The sequence below is a fragment of the Salvelinus sp. IW2-2015 genome, unplaced genomic scaffold, assembly GCF_002910315.2.
Source record: "Salvelinus sp. IW2-2015 unplaced genomic scaffold, ASM291031v2 Un_scaffold1229, whole genome shotgun sequence".
NCBI classification, from domain to species: Eukaryota; Metazoa; Chordata; class Actinopteri; order Salmoniformes; family Salmonidae; genus Salvelinus; species Salvelinus sp. IW2-2015.
The window spans coordinates 203,911-223,065 of record NW_019942787.1 but is presented as its reverse complement, the minus strand read 5'-3'; the positions used below and the strand labels follow the sequence as shown (position 1 = coordinate 223,065).

Below are 19,155 nucleotides of genomic sequence, written 5' to 3'. Positions count from 1 at the left end.
TGATGCCATTGTGCAAGTCAATGACTTGACATACGACGTGATGGTGTTGATAAGATATAAGTACTTTCAAGTCATTTTATTTTTGTGATCGACTCTCCTTTCAGACACTGAAGAGTAAGCAGAAACTGATGAACAATCACAGCATTTCTGGTCTTATTCCCAGACAGACACAGGGCACAATAACTCATCTAGACAACAGCGTCTTTATTCAGACAGCCTTGTTAACATACAATGTCATGCAACGCAAATTAGGAAAAACAAAACCATACAATATATGCACAAAACTTCATTTTCCTGAAAAGTTTGATGTACAAATATCAAGTGTATTATTATAGCGATTATTCTTTTTCATGTACCCTCCCATAAAATGGGACTCTGCTTGCAGATGGCCTATGGTGTCATCACTACCGTGTCTCACCACCTTGGCCTGGATGAAGGCAAGGTTCTTGGCAGTCTGGCGAAGTACACTTCCAATCAAGGGCTTTGGGATGGAGATGCAATATGGCAGTCTTGCCAACATATCTCATCAGCCACCTGGTGGAAGGGACTTTGTGGATCTGAGGCCCTTTCCCCTGTTGCCTCCATCATCCTCCAAATCCCACCAACATCAGCTGCCTCCGAGCGCAACTAGTCCTTGTTTGGGAACACACAACAAAGCATGCAACAGGCTGACCAATACAAGGGTTGAAAAATTGCTGTCAATCTGGGCAAATTTGAGGCTTTTTGAGCCTGACAACGAGCCATCCTCAACAAGGTTGGAAAGTGACAGTGAAGATGAGGCCTCAGAGTCTGATGTTCAAGAGGTGGACATTGAGGAGGTCCAGGGAGAAGACATGGAAGCCTGAGAGGAAGACAACCAAAGCTTTAGTTTCTAGACTATCATTTCACATATGTTGAAAAGGTTTTGGGGATATGCGATGGATAATTGGGGATCATTCAATATTCCCTTTTTTTCAGTAAAATCATTTAATTAAAGTTCAATTCGTAACTAAATTGTTTTTTTTATTTCTATTGGAAGGATTTAATCATTTGCAATTGTCTACTTATGATAAGGTAAAAGGTTTATGTTTCTGTCTCCATATGATATGGTAAATATATCCAATGCAAAAAACATATACATTTAAATGGTATTAATAGTAATTTTCATATATTCCTGTTAATTCCCATGGAAAGTTTCCACCTCTGAATATTTCCCAAAATGTGCAACCCTAATCACTTCCCTCATCTTCACATCATCTTTGGTCACCTGACTGATCCCTGGGACATACCGCTCCCCTGGGGAGATGACATACAGAATGAGACGGCAGGTAGCCTAGCGGTTAGAGAGGTGAGCCAGCAACCGGAGGGTTGCCAGTTCAAATCCTGGATCCGAACTGGGGGGAAGTGAGCTATCAAATCCTAGATGCCATTGTGCCCTTGAGCAAGGCACTTAACCCCCCACAACAGCAGCTCCCCGGGCACCCAGTGTGGCAGCCTCCTGCATCTCTCCAAAACCTGTATATGTATACGTGTCTTTCGGAGGGGTTGGGTTTAAAGCGGAAGTCAAATTTGAGTTGGACCTTGTGTGCAATTGACCAATAAAGTGATCTTCATCTCAACCAAATCGATAACATCTAGCCAACGTGATGTCACTAGACATAGTCAACTTACTAACTATACACTAGGAGTTCTCCAGCACCGGGGAGACAATTACTTTAGTAGAGATGTTGTTGTTTAGAAAGCAGCTTAGGTATGTACCAACAATGATGAGGAGGTAGAACATCTCTTGTTAACCGGTTCCACTGTTTCAGCAGTTCCTGTACAGAAGGATTGGTATTTTATAAATTAACCATTTTGCCTAAATGCAATAATTATTTATTTGAACCAATAGTCGTTGGTCTCACTTGGTCTTTGCTTAAGTGACTTCCATTGAACACATCAAAGAGCTCAAATCTCTGCAAGATCAGCATGATGAAGTGGTTGGGGTCCATTTTGGAAGCAGCACTCTGAAAAAAAGAGGAGAATTAAATCACGCATTGGTAGTCAGGAGACTCTATAGAATAAAAAGCAGGTGAGTGCAGGACAACGTTGCAGCTGTTAAACACTAACCTGTAGCATGATGACATCCTTGTCAAACATCTCATCCCTGCATTTTGATAATAGTACACCTGCAAATTACAAATAACCATACACTGACACACTAACTGACATGACAGCGTAACAAAATGTGAATTCAATCCCTAAAAAGTTAGGGGTTTAGCAACAGTTGACACCACAAGCCCATCAAAACCATCCCGCCTTCCACCTGGCTGACGAGCGAGAGGCCGTTCCTGCGCCACATCTCAGCTGAGGCCTGGGCAGCCAGCACCACACAGCGCAGAGGGTGCTCCGCAAACCAGGTGAAGTCACAGCTCTCCTGTAACACAGATGGCCCTGTCCTTTAGCAACATCAGTGGGAAGATGTTTTGCTTGTGCACTGCAGACTAGCACGGCACAGTTATCTTCCGAATAAACTCTTAAAGACCTAGTAATATTTTACATCAATAGCAGCCAATATTAATCGTCACCTTATTTCAGTCTCATCTGAAAGTTATAAATTCTTGGTCATCTTCACGAACCCTGGCTAACAAGTTGAATCAGCAATACAAAATTGGGTTTAATTATTTATTTACTAAATACCTAACTAATCACACAGAATTACATATACACAGAATGAATCATACCTTGATTACAAATTATGTCATGAAGGAAAACGTTCCTAGCGGACGGAACAGATATGACAGCTGGTTACACAAAGAAAAGGGTGTTGGGTTTGAGTGAAAGAGCGGGAAGACTGAAGAACATAGGGAGAAGCGATGTCTATCGGGCCGTAGGCAGCTACTCTATCGTAAATACAGAATCTTATACATTCTAAATTACCGCRCATTTGGAAAAGGAAAATGCAATAAATATTTACTCTGAGCTGCGCTTCAATAGGTTGGTGGTAGATGGAAGGCCGTGTTGCCCAACAGAGTCCTTTGAAGAGTGTCTCAGGTGGTGAACGGGAAACATTGTAGTGTCGTCGTTGTGTGGTAGACGGGATACTCTGTCCGTCCTTTCCTAGCCCACGTTTACAGCGGCCGCTGCTAACTCAACGGCTAGGAGGTATCCCTTCTGTAGCGAATAAGAGTTCAAAGTTCATACCATTTGCAACCAAAGCTCACGCTGAGGTTGGCTTCGTTCTGTAGTTATTATCTGAATCCTTCTGACATCGGAACGTCATCCTAATGTACCCGGAACAGGAGGTTACATTTTCGTCAAGGGCTTATATAGTGGAGGGAGAAGGGTGTGTTTCATAGTTTATAACCCATGTCTCTTCACAGGGGCGGGCCACTGATTGAGCAGAGCCCTAACCTTATGAAAACCCAAATCTCTCATTTGGAAGCTAAAATTACATTTAATCTTTTCACAAATAATGTTATATTTAAACATTTGAATTGCACAACAATTCCATGTGAATCTGATAAGTATAATGTGTACTTTCCCAGATACAGTTTAGGTCGTCCTGTCATCAGTCATAATGTCTCAGATGACAACCGAACTGACATCATATTCATTAAGTACCAACGCATATTTTCAACTGGTTCTATTGCCGAAATATGGTTCCTTTCCCTCCACTTGTTTGATGTTCGCAGACTCTCTATGTTTAACAAAGGCTATTCAAGAGTCCCTCTGTAGAGTCAAGAGAAAGGGAAGGGAGAAAGGTATTTATGGGGGGGGGGTCATAAACCTTACCCACAGGCCAACGTCATGACACACCACATTGAACTTTTTTCACATTTTGTTGCGTTACAAAGGAAACAGCTTAGGGATGTCACCACGACGCCATTGGTGTTTTTAAAACAGCTACAGAGTTCAATGGTTGTGATAGGAGAATACTGAAGATGGATCAACAACATAGTGACTAGGGCTGTTGCGGTGACTGTATTACCACCACACCGGCGGTCACGAGTCATGAATACCATTAGTCACGGTAATTAGGCTTCTCCAAGTTCTGATGGTGCTGCTGGTCATTAGTAGGCTACCAAACTTGCTAACTGCCTGGTACTCATCACTCTATTGTCCCTCTAAATCACTCTGACATCAATGCAAATGTAATCAAAAATCTAAATCAAACACTTAATTAGAGCCCATGTTGAGCAACATTTCTATAGGCTATGCAATTGCGTGAGAAAATAGAGTGATAGCCTCGATTAAAAAGAGGAGGATCCCATCAGCTTTCTATAGGCTAGGCCTACTATTTATTTTTCTCAGCGTTCCTAACATTAAGCACATTGTTAATCTTTACAAGAGTATTGCCTACCTTGCTGGCATGAAAATAAACCACAGGAAAGCATCCTCCATTCACTATTTAAGTGCATAGATGACATGCATCTTTTCCCGCTGCACCCGTTTCGAGACAGGTGCATGATAATGGTCTATTCTAAATCAAAACAAATACATTTCACACACATATTATATTGTATATGTAAAGACAAGATTAAATCAAGACTGTAGCCTAGCCAATAGGCCTATATGTTTTGATAAGGTTTGTATCACTAAAGTGGCAAAATAACTTCTTAAAATTAAGCACATTAAACCGCTTTACAACAGGTGTAGAGCCTAACTGGCATACATAAGCAGCGCATGAATTTCAAGTTTGGGGAAGTTATTTTCTACATAAAAATGTACTTTTAATATAAAATAATTACATGGATAATCGCATTTGTTGTCACTTTTGATAATGGTGTTGTCCCGCTAATGGAACATTCACGCTTATAGCCTACTGCCATGTGTGCATTGCTGCGATTATAATGTGAAGAAATAGCTTAATAGCTGATCAACAATTTAAGATAAACTTTGTTGCGTCAACCATTTTTTTAATGCTTGTGGTTGTATTAATTTGGGATCTATTGCACCCCACAACTGCTTTTGCTGTTTGTTAGGCCTACTCATCTTGATGACTGACAAAAAGTACATGTGGACAGATCTTCAATATGCACCTCAGAATTGGATAAGGACGTGCGCAGTTGCGTCCCCGATGTGTCCGTCTTCACTTGTCGCCTGTGAGAAAGACCCGATCACGTGACATATGAGTGAGAGGCGCTTCGGATTGCGCAGACTCAGGGAGAAGGGCACAACGCAGCACTTTGGGATGCAAAAGGCATGGATTTTTTTAGGGTGCATTACGGCCACAAAGGGGATGCCGCCTTAAAATTCAAGGCATTATCAAGTGCTTGTCAAATTGTGAATGAGAAACTATTGGTGTGTACTAGAGGTCGACCGATTATGATTTTTCAACGCCAATACCGCTACCGATTGGAGGACCAAAAAAAGCCGATACTGATTAATCTGCCAACTTATATACAGTATATATATTTGTAATAATGACAATTACAACAATACTGAATGAACACTTTTATCTTAACTTAATATAATACATCAATAAAATCTATTTAGTCTCAAATAAATAATGAAACATGTTCAATTTGGTTTAAATAATGCAAAAACAAAGAAAGTAAAAGTGCAATATTTGCCATGTAAAAAAGCTAACGTTTAAGTTCCTTGCTGAGAACATGAGAACATATGAAAGCTGGTGGTTCCTTTTAACATGAGTCTTCAATATTCCCAGCTAAGAAGTTTTAGGTTGTAGTTATTATAGGAATTATAGGACTATTTCTCTCTATACCATTTGTATTTCATATACCTTTGACTAGTGGATGTTCTTATAGGCACTATAGTATTGCCAGCCTAATCTTGGGAGTTGATAGGCTTGAAGCCATAAACAGCGCAATGCTTGAAGCACAGCGAAGAGCTGCTGGCAAATGCAGGAAAGTGCTGTTTGAATGAATGCTTACAAGCCTGCTGCTGCCTACCATCGCTCAGTCAGACTGCTCTATCAAATAATAGACTTAATTATAATATAACACACAGAAATACAAGCCTTAGGTGATTAATATGGTCAAATCCGGAAACTATAATTTCGAAAACAAAAAGTTTATTCTTTCAGTGAAATACGGAACCGTTACGTATTTTATCTAACGGATGGCATCCCTAAGTCTAAATATTGCTGTTACATTGCACAACATTCAATGTTATGTCATAATTATGTACAATTCTGGCAAATTAATTACGGTCTTTGTTAGGAAGAAATGGTCTTCACACAGTTCGCAACGAGCCAGGCAGCCCAAACTGCTGCATATACCCTGACTCTGCTTGCACAGAACGCAAGAGAAGTGACACAATTTCCCTAGTTAAAAGAAATTCATGTTAGCAGGCAATATTAACTAAATATGCAGGTTTAAAAATATATACTTGTTTATTGATTTTAAGAAAGTAGTTGATGTTTATGGTTAGGTACACATTGGTGCAAGGACAGTGCTTTTTTTGCGAATCTGTATGCACTTCATACGCCTTCCACTAGATGTCAACAGGCAGTAGAATGTTGAATGGGGTGTCTAGCTTGATGTGAGACCGAATGAGAGCTTTTGGAGTGACAGGTCCGCCATATTGGCAGTATTTTGCTGCGCACCTGGGAGCACCATATTATTTTCTGCAATGCGTTAGGTAGACACGACGAAATGCTCCGTCTTGGACGTTATTAGATACATATGAGAAAAACATCATAAAGATGGATTTTCAACTGAGTTTGACCAGTTTATTCGACTTTTATTATGACTTTTGGAATTTTTCGTTCCATGCGCCAAGCGTTCATGGACACGTGAGCACCATTATGCTAGCCAAAGTTGCTAATTCGACAGAAGAAATGGACATTCTAAAACAAAACAACGATTTATTGTGGAACTAGGACTCCTTGCACTGCATTCTGATGGAAGATCATCAAAAGTAAGAGAATATTTATGATGTTATTTCGTATTTTTGTGGAATATGTTGGCTCCAACATGGCGGAGAATGGCTGGGCGCTGTCTCAGATTATTGCATGCTGTGCTTTGTACTAAAGTTTTTTTTTTTAATCTAACACAGCGGTTGCATTAAGAACAAGTGTATCTTTCATTTGCTGTACAACATGTATTTTTCAGCAAAGTTTGATGAGTTTTTTGGTTAGATTACGTCGCTGTGTAAAATTTCTCCGGACAATTTGGTGTTATTTGTGACGATGGCTGCGTTGTAAAATCCAGATTTGTAGCTATAAATATGCACATTTTCGAACAAAACATAAATGTATTGTATAACATGATGTCATAAGACTGTAATCTGATGAAGTTGTTCAAAGGTTAGTGATTAATTTTATCTCTATTTGTGGGTTTTGTGAAAGCTATGTTTGCGGTGAAAAAATGGCGTTGTGTGTTTGGCTATTGTGGTGAGCTAACATAAATATATATTGTGTTTTCGCTGTAAAACATTTTAAAAAATCGGAAATGTTGGCTGGATTCACAAGATGTTTATCTTTCATTTGCTGTATTGGACTTGTGATTTCATGAAATTATATGATATCCCTGTGGCGCTAGGCTAGGCTATGCTAGTCAGCTTTTCTGATGAGGATGATCCCGGATCCGGGAGGGTGATTAAGTTAACAAACTATAGTTTTGGCAAGTCGGTTAGGACATCTAGTTTGTGCATGACACAAGTAATTTTTCCAACAATTGTTTACAGACAGATTATTTCACTGTATCACAATTCCAGTGGGTCAGAAGTTTACATACACTAAGTTGACTGCCTTCAAACAGCTTGGAAATTCAGAAAAATTATGTCATGGCTTTGGAAGCTTCTGATAGGCTAATCAGAATGGATGTATTTCAAGGCCTACCTTCAAACTCAGTGCTCTTTGCTTGACATCATGGGAAAATCAAAGAAATCAGCCAAGACCAAAACATTGTAGACCTCAGCATATCTGGTTCATCCTTGGGAGCATTTCCAAACGCCTGAAGGTACACGTTCATCTGTACAAACAATAGTACGCCAGTATAACACATGGGACACGCAGCCGTCATACCGCTCAGGAAGGAGATGCGTTCTGTCTCCTAGAGATGAACCTACTTTGGTGCGAAAAGTGCAAATCATCCCAGAACAACAGCAAAGGACCTGTGAAGATGCTGGAGGACAGGTAACAAAGTATCTATATCCACAGCAAAACGAGTCCTATATCGACATACCTGAAAGGCGCGTCAGCAAGGAAGAAGCCACTGCTCCAAACCGCCATAAAAAGCCAGACTACGGTTTGCAACTGCACATGGGGACAAAGATCGTACTTTTTGGAGAAATGTCCTCTGGTCTGATGAAACAAAAATAGAACTGTTTTGACTATAATGCCATCGTTATGTTTGGAGGGAAAAGGGAGAGGCTTGCAAGCCGAAGAACTCTCCAACCGTGAAGCACAGGGGTGACAGCATCATGTTTGTGGGGTGGTGTACTTCACAAAATAGATGGCATCATGAGGGAAAATTATGTGGATATATTGAAGCAACATCTCAAGACATCAGTCAGGAAGTTAAAAGCTTGGTCGCAATGGCTCTTCCAAATGGACAATGACCCCAAGCATACTTCCAAAGTTGTGGCAAAATGTCTTAAGGACAACAAATTTCAAGGTATTGGAGTGGCCATCACAAAGCCCTGACTCAATCTATAGAAAATGTGTGGGCAGAACTGAAAAAGGTGTGCGAGCAAGGAGGCCTACAAACCTGACTCAGTTACACCAGCTCTGTCAGGAGGAATGGGCCAAAATCCACCCAACTTATTGTGGGAAGCTTGTGGAAGGCTACCGAAAACGTTTGACCCAAGTTAAACAATTTAAAGGGAATGCTACCAAATACTAATTGAGTACATGTAAGCTTCTGACCCACTGGGAATGTGATGAAAGAAATAAAAGCTGAAATAAATCATTCTCTCTACTAGTATTCTGACATTTCACATTCTTAAAATAAAGTGGTGATCCTAACTGACCTAAGACAGGGAATTTTACTAGAATTAAATGTCAGGAATTGTGAAAAACTGAGTTTAAATGTATTTGGCTGAGGTGTATGTAAACTTCTGACTTCAACTGTAGGTATACACCACACAATACTGACTCTTTTCACCTAAGGCAGCATAAAATATATACTTTACACACTGAGTGTACAAAACATTAAGGACACCATCCTAATATTGAAGTGCCTCAATTCATCGGGGCAAGGTGTCAAAAGCGTCCAAAGGGACGCTGGCCCATGTTGACTCCAAATGCTTCCCACAGTTGTGTCAAGTTGGCTGGATGTCCTTTGGGTGGTGGACCATTCTTGATACCCACAGGAAACTGTTGAGCTTGAAAAACCCAGCAGCGTTGGCACCTATTTCCATACCCTGTTCAAAGGTACTTAAAATCACCCTCTGAATGGCACACATACACACACACAATCCGTGTCAATTGTCTCAAGGCTTAAAAATCCTTATTTAAACCCTCTCCTCCCCTTCATCTATACTGACTGAAGTGGATTTAGCAAGTGATGTCAATAATGGATCAGTGTATTTCACGCTCACCAGGCACACACCCTGCGAGACTCACGCCAGCTAAGTTACATTGGTGCAGAAGCAAACCTCGACATGCACCCACAAAACAACACACTCAAGATTCTCAATTGCTGTGTGACAACGTAGCTAACTAGCAACAAGAACACTTTCACTAGCTAGCTATGTGAACACAATTCAATGACCAGACATACAACTATACATACAAAAGTACGTGGAAACCCCTTCAAATTTGTGGATTCGGCTATTTCAGCCAAACCAGTTGCTGACAGGTGTATAAAATCGAGCACGTGGCCATGCAATCTCCATAAACAAACATTGGCAGTAGAAGGGCCTTACTTTCAACATGCCACCGTCATAGGAAGCCACCTTTCCAACAAGTCAGTTCGTCAAGTTTCTGCCTTGCTAGAGCGGCCCCGGTCAACTCGAAGTGCTGCTATTTTGAAATGGAAACTTCTAGGAGCAACAACGGCTCAGCCACGAATTGATAGGCCACACAAGCTCACAGAACGGTACCGCAAAGTGCATAAAAATTATTTGTCCTCAGTTGCAACACTCACTACCGAGTTCCAAACTAACTCTGGAAGCAATGTCAGCACAAGAACTGTTCGTCAGGAGCTTCATGAAATGTTTTTCCATGGCCGAGCAGCCGCACACAAGCCTAAGATTACCATGCGCAATGCTAAGTGTCGGCTGGACTGGTGTAAAGCTCGCAGCCATTGGTCTCTGGAGCAGTGGAAACGCATTCTCTGGAGTGACGAATCACGCTTCACCATCTGGCTGATGGACAAATCTGGGTTTGGAGGATGCCAGGAGAACACTACTTGCCTGAATGCATAATGTAAACTGTAAAGTTTGATGGAGGAATAATGGTCTGGGGCTGTTTTTCATGGTTCGGGTTAGGCCCCTTAGTTCCAGTGAAGGGAAATCTTAATGTTACAGCATTCAAAGAAATTCTAGATCATTCTGTGCTTCCAACTTTTTGGCAAAAGTTTTGGAAAGGCCCTTTCCTGTTTCAGCATGATAATGCCCCCATTGCACAAAGCAAGGTCCATACTGAAATGGTTTGTTGAGATTGGTGTGGAAGAACTTGACTGTCCTGCACAGAACCATGACCTCAACTCCATCTAACACCTTTGGGATGAATTGGAACGCAGTGCCCAACTTCACTATAGCTCTTGTGGCTGAATGGAAGCAAGTCCCCGCAGCAATGTTCCAACATCTAGTGGAAAGCCTTCCCAAAAGAGTGGAGGCTATTATAGCAGCAAAGGGGGGACCAAATCCATATTAATGCCCATGATTTTGGAATGAGATGTTCCACGAGCAGGTGTCCACATACTTTTGGTAATGTAGTGTATCTTAACTACCTAGCTAATGTGATGCCCACCAAAATAGCTTTCTTGCAACATTAGTTAACTAGCAAATATTGCCAGCAGTTAGCTAGCGAGGGGTGCGTAGAGCGCCCACCAAGAAAAACACCTTTCAAATATCATGTGAAACCATATCTTCAATACATTATAAAATTGAACGAGCCAATTAAATACACGTGTAATCTATACAAATTACATTTAGCACATAACTATACTAAGGTGACCAGATTTCTGAAATGAAAACCGGGGACATTTACAGTTCGGTGGTCAATATATAATTAAAATAGCCAATGTTATATTATCTATGAAATAAAAAAGGGGGACAATTCCAGTTTCATGTATTTAGTCTAACAGGCACACTGTGATACAGAGAAAACAACTATATTACAGAAACGCTACAGACAAGACAGAACTGTCCGATCTGAACTGCCATTCAGTGGTCCTGGTAGAATAAGAGCAGAAGAGAACATGAGCAAAATTGAAAAAACAGACAATAGTATATGTGAAATACTTAACATAATAAAGAAATAAGATGCTGATGAGATTGGTAACTACATTATATACTTATACCAACCTAATCTGTATATTTCTCAGAAGAATGTATCTTCTTCAGGATTGCTCTGTCTTTGGCCAGCTTCTCCATGAACTCCTGACAGGGGAGGTTGAAGTTTGTCTTCACAATAAGCATGGCCTTGATGGTAGGAACAGTGAACCTATTTCTTGCTGCTATCCATAGATCATTAATTTGGGAGAACACTCTCTCGACTGGTGCATTACTTCCAGGTAAGCACATGACAACAGACGCTAATCTAGCCAGGTTAGTGTGTGGGATGTCATTGTCTTTGAAGTGGGTAACCACCGTGCTCCATCTCTGACTAAGCGGTGTCTCCAATGTTTTTCATTCTTCAATCGATCCCCCCTTTAGGAAATCTTGCAGGCCAGTAACCTCGTCAAACAATGCATCCTCATTGATGGTCACATTGGGGCATTTATCCTGCAGTGTGCCTGCTGCCTTCTGGATCTCTTCACACAGAGGTTGCCTTTTTAAAAGGAGACAATGTAACCCTTTTAGATTATCTGTGTGCTTTCCCCATGCTTGCAAGTAGTTCACAGCCGTAGTGAAGAATGATTGTGATGTTTTGAGAAAGCTCTCTTTAGACATGGCTTCATTTCCCTCTAGCTCTCTCAGAAGTCCTCTGACAAACTGGAATGAAGTTGTCGTCACGTCTTGCAGTGAATTTTGCCTCAACGTTTCTCAGAATAGCAGCTGACTCCACAGCACAGCGGTCCTGGCCTCCAAGCATCTTGATCGTGTCACTGAATACGGTCAAGTTTCCATGGACAAAGTCCAGCCAAAGTTCAGTCAGTGGATCTTCGAACATTGTTCACAGGACAACAGGGCATTTGTCTTCAGAAAGAAAAAAGGATTTCAATGGCACATACCTTTTCAGCACTCTTTCTAGAGCAGGGAGCATGGACATCCAGCGAACATTGCTGTGTCCTACAATGTTATGGTACTCCTGGCCAACAAACTCACAAAAGTCCTTCAGTCTTTCTACTCTGACGGTGAAAATATGAACATATCCAAATATCTTTGTGAGCAGGTACTCAACATCATATCCAACGCTGTTCTGGCCGTGTTATGAATGATGTGAGCAGGTACTCAACATCATATCCAACGCTGTTCTGGCCGTGTTATGAATGATGTGGAGCGGTACATCAACATCATTCCAACGTGTTCTGGCCGTGTTATGAATGATGTGAGCAGGTACTCAACATCATATCCAAGCTGTTCTGCCGTGTTATGAATGATGTGAGCAGGTACTCAACATCATATCCAACGCTGTTCTGGCGTGTTATGAATGATGTGAGCAGGTACTCACATCATAATCCAAAGCTGTTCTGGCCGTGTTATGAATGATGTGAGAGGTACTCAACATCATATCCAACGCTGTTCTGGCCGTGTTATGAATGATGTGGCAGGTACTCAACATCATATCCAACGCGTTTCTGGCCGTGTTATGAATGATGTGAGCAGGTACTCAACATCATATCCAACGATGTTTCTGGCCGTGTTATGAATGATGTGGGCAGGTACTCAACATCATATCCAACGCTGTTCTGGCCGTGTTATGAATGATGTGGGCAGGACAACCTAAGCCAATCACCTACCGCTGCAGAGCATTTTTAACTTTGGTATGGACATTGACCCTCCCCAGCCTATTCAGTCCTCCAAAGTTGGTATTTGTTGTCGGCAGAGAATGTTTTCCAGGTTACATTTTTGGATGACCATCAGGACCTCAGCTGCAATTTCCTCTGCTGTTTCTCCATTCAATTCAACAAAATCAAGCAGTTTTGTTTCCACAGATGTGCTGCCATCATATATTTTACATATCTGACTACTATTGGCAGCAGCTTTACATGTCCATGATTGGACAGGGACACACATTCAAGCTGGTCTAGGTCCTGTGTTACCAAAGTAGTTGCCCATGGTGCTAACACGTTACTCACTATGGCGTCACATTTTGTCCTAGCACATGTACATTTCGGCTCATAAAGCTTTCGTGTCAGTTGTGCTGTGCAGTCCATAGATCTGTAACTATGATTGCGTCACACGTATGCAAAGACACCCTCCTGCACAGCTAAACCATATTCTTCTTGGGAAGGCTCTACGTTCTTGAAGAATGTGGTGACAGAGGGCATACCAACACGGGCAATCAGAGAGGCTTTATGCTTTTTCGTCTGCTGATGTTCTACCACTGCCGTTCTTCCCCCGCTGCCAATTGAAAAAGAGGAATTACAAAGGGTGCACTGAACAATTCTATCGTCTTGACCTGAGCGTATAAATGGAAATTTTCTCATCGTGTTTTTCATAAAAAAGTGCATTTCCGTTTCTTGGAAAGAGTCATTGTATCTACTCTGTCTGTTCTTCACTCTCCTTGTGTCACTCTTCTTACTCTCTTAACTTTTTCTTCTCCTCAAATCTTTCTCCTTCTCTTTTCTTCACTCGTCTTCCTTTCCTTCACCTTTCCACCTCACTCTTCTACACRCTCCTTGCTTCACTCTTTTTACTCCCTTAATTTTTCCTTCTCCTTTCTCTAAAATCTGTATTAATAAACAGCATACTATTAGATAAAATACTTTGGTTAACAGATTCCCATTGCTTGCCTCATGTTTGTATTTGATCTTGTTGATAAAAGGTGAGGTGCACAGGTGAGCGAGTCGGTCAAGGATCGACTCAGACGAGGAGTTAAAGTTTAACAATCAGCAGTTTATTCAGAGTAAATATATTTGGTACTGCGCATGCGGGGCTCCGTCTAAAAACTCCGAGTGAGCTGAAAGAGGAGACCCCTAAAACAGGTTGATTACAGATTATATACAGTACAGAAAGTAGGTTGATTCTTTGAAGTCCTGGTCCTCTGGTTGGCTCTGGTCCGGGCGTAGTCCAAGCTTATTGGTCCACCATTGTTGTTGAAGAATGTCCCTTGCTTAATGTCTGTTTTGAATTTCCCAACTGCCGTGGGTGCACAATGTTAATAAGCTTAGGATCCCTAGAAGCTCTATTAGGTATTAATGCYGTGTGTGTGGTTCTCTGTGTTTGAGTGTGAATGTGCGTGGGTGGTGTGTGTGTGTGTGTGTGTCTTCCAGGCATCAGCAGATATGTCATCACAAGATGAAGTCCCTTAGACCTCTGCGGTTGACCCAGTTCCTGTTTTCTTGGCTGTATGTGGAAACATTAGTATGGCATGCCAGAGGCAGGTTGTGCAACATACTGCAAACACACTTGTAATATAAGTTCARTTGCTTTGCCTTTTGTTACTAAAAGCTAATGCATAGATATAAAGGCCTATCTTGGCTTCAAGCATATATGAGCATAAAAGTTTTTCTTACAATCTCAAAAACATTGTTTGGAATAATAAATTGGCAGGCTCTGTAACCATATCTTTACCTTTCCTCCTCTGTCTCCTTCACTCTTCTTCCTCCTCTCATTTCTCTCCACTACTAATGTTATCCATGAACATTTATAAATATATTTTCACACTACTTATTATAAATGCCAAACCATTAAAATTGTAATCTACAAAAATATTCTCCGAATTAATTGTGCATTCATTTAATATAATCATATTTCCAAAATAGCCTGTCCACTGCATGTTTACATGTGAACGTTTTTTAACCTAGCTACCATAACAGTAGCTAGCTAACTTAGTCTACATAGCTAACGTTAGCTAGCATAACCTATTTAAAACCTTATAGAGCAGATCATCTATCTATATAATAAATTGCGACATAACATCACTAGTTAGTATCTCAAACGATGGTAACTTACCTGGCTTGAAAAGACGTTTCTGGTGATGTTGTGGATTCACTTGACACTTGCTAACTTCTGGCCGAGTTTTCCACAGCAGTTTTCTCTAAAACTATCGCGAGCAAGTAGTTAGTAGAATAAGAGTGAATGAAGCTGCTATAGCGAGCAGACCCCTCTGCTGGAGAAAACAAGCACAACGTGATTGAGACGTCAACCGGTAGGCTCTGCTGCCCGGTCTTTCTTGCCAAGTAAAATATTTCACTTTGTTCTGTTTTTAACGCACAGTTAAAAACGGGGACTTTCCGGGACAGGCCACCAAAACTGGGACTGTCCCGGAATAGGGGGACGTCTGGTCACCCTAAACTACCATCCTTACTGATTTTTTTTTTATTGTATTCCTACTGCATATTCGGTAAAACTGTTGTTGCCAGTGGGGCGTTCTGGCGTTCTTTTAGCGACGGTCCTCGACCTGGGGCCTGTTGCACAAAGTAGAATTAAGACATCCGGGATAAATGACTCAGCTGAGCTCAATGAAGCCAAAACATGTGCGTCCAGGCTTAATTGGTTGCACAAAGACCAAGCCAGGATGAGCAACACGGATTCATTAAACAGGTGAAACCAATCCTGGATAGGTGCGCGCTCACGGCTCACTCAAATAGACCCCGCCACAGATCACAGATTAACTGATTTACCATGGCAACTAGAGCCGCGTACTTTTCCCGCGTCGAAGCACAAATCCTCATGGAGGCATACGAGAGGTAAAAGATATAATTAAGAAGAAAGGCAACACCGCCACAGTATAAAGCAAAGAGAAAAAGCGTGGCAAAGTATTGCAGACCGCCTGAATGCGTAAGTAGTGCACAATTACACACTCACCGTCCGCTGAAACATCACAATTACAATTCAAATATTTAATTCACATCTCCAAAAATGCAGTTGTACTGTAATTTGAAACGGTTAATTTTTAATTGAAATGCACTGCAGATATGAGTGAAATTGTGTAAAGTAACTCCATCACACTGTATAAAGCTATGATAATTTTTTGATATTTTTTACTGAAAACAAGACAAAAATACCAAGTAATTTTTTGCAGTGTGACTCCATTAAATGTGTGTGTGTGTGTGTGTGTGTGTGTGTGTGTGTGTGTGTGTGTGTGTGTGTGTGGTGTGTGTGTGTGTGTGTGTGGTGTGTAGATTAAACATGACGCCAAAACGGACATGGCAGCAGGTCAAAATAAATACAAGAACATTCTGCAGAATGGTATGGTCCTGACTAATATTTAACAAAGCACAAGCATAATTGTACCCAGAAGGTGCCTGCTCACACATTGTTCTGTACTGTTTTAGCAGTGAAAAAGAATACCCACAGACAAGGCACGGGTGGTGGGTCACAAAGGCTGACTTCTACCCCAGCAGAGACATGGCCTTGGAGCTAATAAAGGCAGGCCCGTCTTAGAGGGGATCCCTGGGGGAAAGAGACGAGCATAGGTTCCTCCAAGATGCCACCCGCTTCATTCAAGGTATGTCCTTCCATCTCTACATGGGATACAACCACATTCATATTGAATCAATTTGGACTGTCTGACTTTGGTTTACCTATTGCCTTGCAGTGTCTGGCAGCACTGTGTTCCTGTTAAGAGCCACCAGCACAAGCACCAGACGATGCTGATCCAGTGAGTACTCCATCAAGGCATACTGTAGGCCTGCGCATGTCTTGTCTACTAGCTTCAATATGAATCCGATTAAATGTGATAGGGTGAAGGCCCCAGTGCAGCAGCAACAGCACATAGATGGAGACGATGATGAGGAGGAGACACTCTCTGGATTCAAGAAGGCATGAGGTATCATGTTAAGACTGTGAAAGTACTATTTACTCTACAATGGTGAGGAGTCCTCATCAAAATAAAAAAATCTAATTTCTTTTACAGGACCCAGATGCTATACAGTGGAAAACAGCCTGGCAACATAGTGCGTATTAATAAAAGGACCACATCCTGCAAATTCCAGCTGCGCTAATTGTATTGTGTTCACAGAGCTCACAAGCTATCAGAAAGTTGTATGGCAACCACCTCCGCGCCAAATAGAACTGGCAGACATAGACATTCAGTACAAGAAGAAAAAGATGGAAAATCTTGCACTGAGTCCGAAATAAAAAGAGGACAATTAGGAAACTGGACCTTGAATAAATAAAACTTTGAGAGGGAGGTGAGATATGCCTTCAATGTATGCTAACTGTAACACAAATGTATTAATCATTATTTTTCTTTCCTCCCCCAGCTCCAAGAAGTGACACAGCTCAAATAAAAATTAGGTATATTCTCGTAAAGTCAAGTGAGCCATGACATATGAGCTCTTATTGTGAGCACACGGACGGTGGCATCTTTCTAAGTTTTTTTTTATTTTCCCAGCAATCAGTACAACCAAGTCATCGTTATAAGAGCATCGCCCTCTTTTGCCCACCCCCCCAGCACCAGGTGTGGCACTAGCCTTATATGAAGCCCAAATTTGTGTTCCTTTCTGCTCTGATGATGGCATGCCATTCGTGCGAGATGTGGTGGATGAAGAAGCACTTGTGCTGAGGAGAGCCTTCAGGCGAGAAAGGGTCTTCAGGGACCGGTTGGACCACTGGCCTTCCCTGATGACCATCTATATGAAAGATACAGGTTTTCTGCAGATGGCATCAGGTATCTATGCAGCTACTGGGTCCAGGATTAAGCACCGCACTGCACGGAGCCATGCACTGAGTGTGGAGCAAATGGTTTGTGTGGCCTTGCGCTTTTTGCTAGTGAGCCTTCCTGTACTCAGTGGGGGATGCAGAACAGCTGAACAAGGCCACAATTTGCCGCACAATAAGGAGTGTGTTGTCTGGCTATCAAAGCATTAGCAGATGTCTTCATCTCCTTCCCTGGCCACAGAAGACTCTGTGACATCAAAGAGGAGTTCTATAGGATTGCAGGTAAGAGGATCTACAAATTACAGGACAACTGTTAACACATAGTAGGATACTCATTACTTTGTGTGACAGGTTTCCCCAATGTCATTGGTGCAGTGGACTGCACACACATAAGGATAAAAGCCCCTCAGGTGCCCATGAGGCGATTTTGTGAATAGGAAATCCTTTCACAGCATTAATGTTCAGGTGAACATAACTTTTTGATATTGTCCATTGACGAACCTCTGCATTGCCAGTGATGTGCATTGATTGGTGTAATATTCCTCACTTATGATTTCAGATGGTCTGCAATGCTGACTGTGTGATCAGCAATGTTGTGGCAAAATGGCCTGGCTCAGTCCATGACTCCAGAATCTTTCGGCCTCTGAAATCTATCAGTGCCTATCACAAGGTAAGCCAACAACCCCTATTATAACCATCATGGCTGTGTCAAGAATATCACTGTGTTTATGAGGTAGTAATGATGAGATTTTGTGTTGACAGGTGAATTCTCTGGTGTGTTGCTGGGAGACAGGGGGTATGGCTGCAGCCTTTTCTCCTGCACACTTTCACAGACCCCCAGGAAGCACAGCAGGCCTACAACCATGCCCATGCCAGGCCAGGGCCAGAGTTGAAATGACCTTTGGCCTCCTGAAGGCACGCTTTCACTGCCTTCACAAATTAAGGGTCAGCCCTGTTGAGGCATGTGATATTACTGTGGCTTGTGCTGTCCTCCACAATGTGGCCTGCCTGAGGAAGGAGAGGGCCCCCAGAGTGCCACCAGCCATGGACTGGGACAATCCGGCAATCTTCCCTGATGACGACAGTGGTCGGCTGCTGAGGGACCAATATGTGTTGAATTATTTTAGTTAGTATGTGTGCTTTCAATTTTGGTTAAATATGTCCTGCGGTGGCAGAGGAATTTGGGTTTTTTTGGGTTCGTTTTTGACGAATTTGCCTCTTATGATGTTTGTGCGGTATACTGTGTGTAATACAAGGCTGCAGGGAGGCTACTGCATCCATTCATTTGTCTGTTCAGTTGATGTGTATGGATTTGTCCTGCATTTATTTTAGTGTGCAGAACTGCAT

The 19,155-nt window shown here is 41.8% G+C and overlaps 1 long non-coding RNA gene across 3 annotated transcripts in view; it reads right to left on the bottom strand.

Moving 5' to 3' along the window:
• Positions 1 to 184: 184 nt before the first annotated feature.
• Positions 185 to 19,155, bottom strand: part of LOC112070127 (uncharacterized) — a 20,149-nt gene continuing 1,178 nt past the window's right edge. The window contains exons 2-6 of one of the 3 annotated variants that reach the window (XR_011475522.1): positions 15,157 to 15,598; positions 2,936 to 3,132; positions 1,884 to 2,395; positions 1,738 to 1,796; positions 185 to 841 (exon numbers count right to left, since the gene is read on the bottom strand). This is a non-coding gene — a long non-coding RNA (uncharacterized lncRNA). Of the gene's footprint in view, positions 842 to 1,737; positions 1,797 to 1,883; positions 3,133 to 15,156; positions 15,599 to 19,155 lie in introns of all 3 variants that reach the window. The other 2 variants (XR_011475521.1, XR_002893847.2) reach the window with 2 other exon arrangements.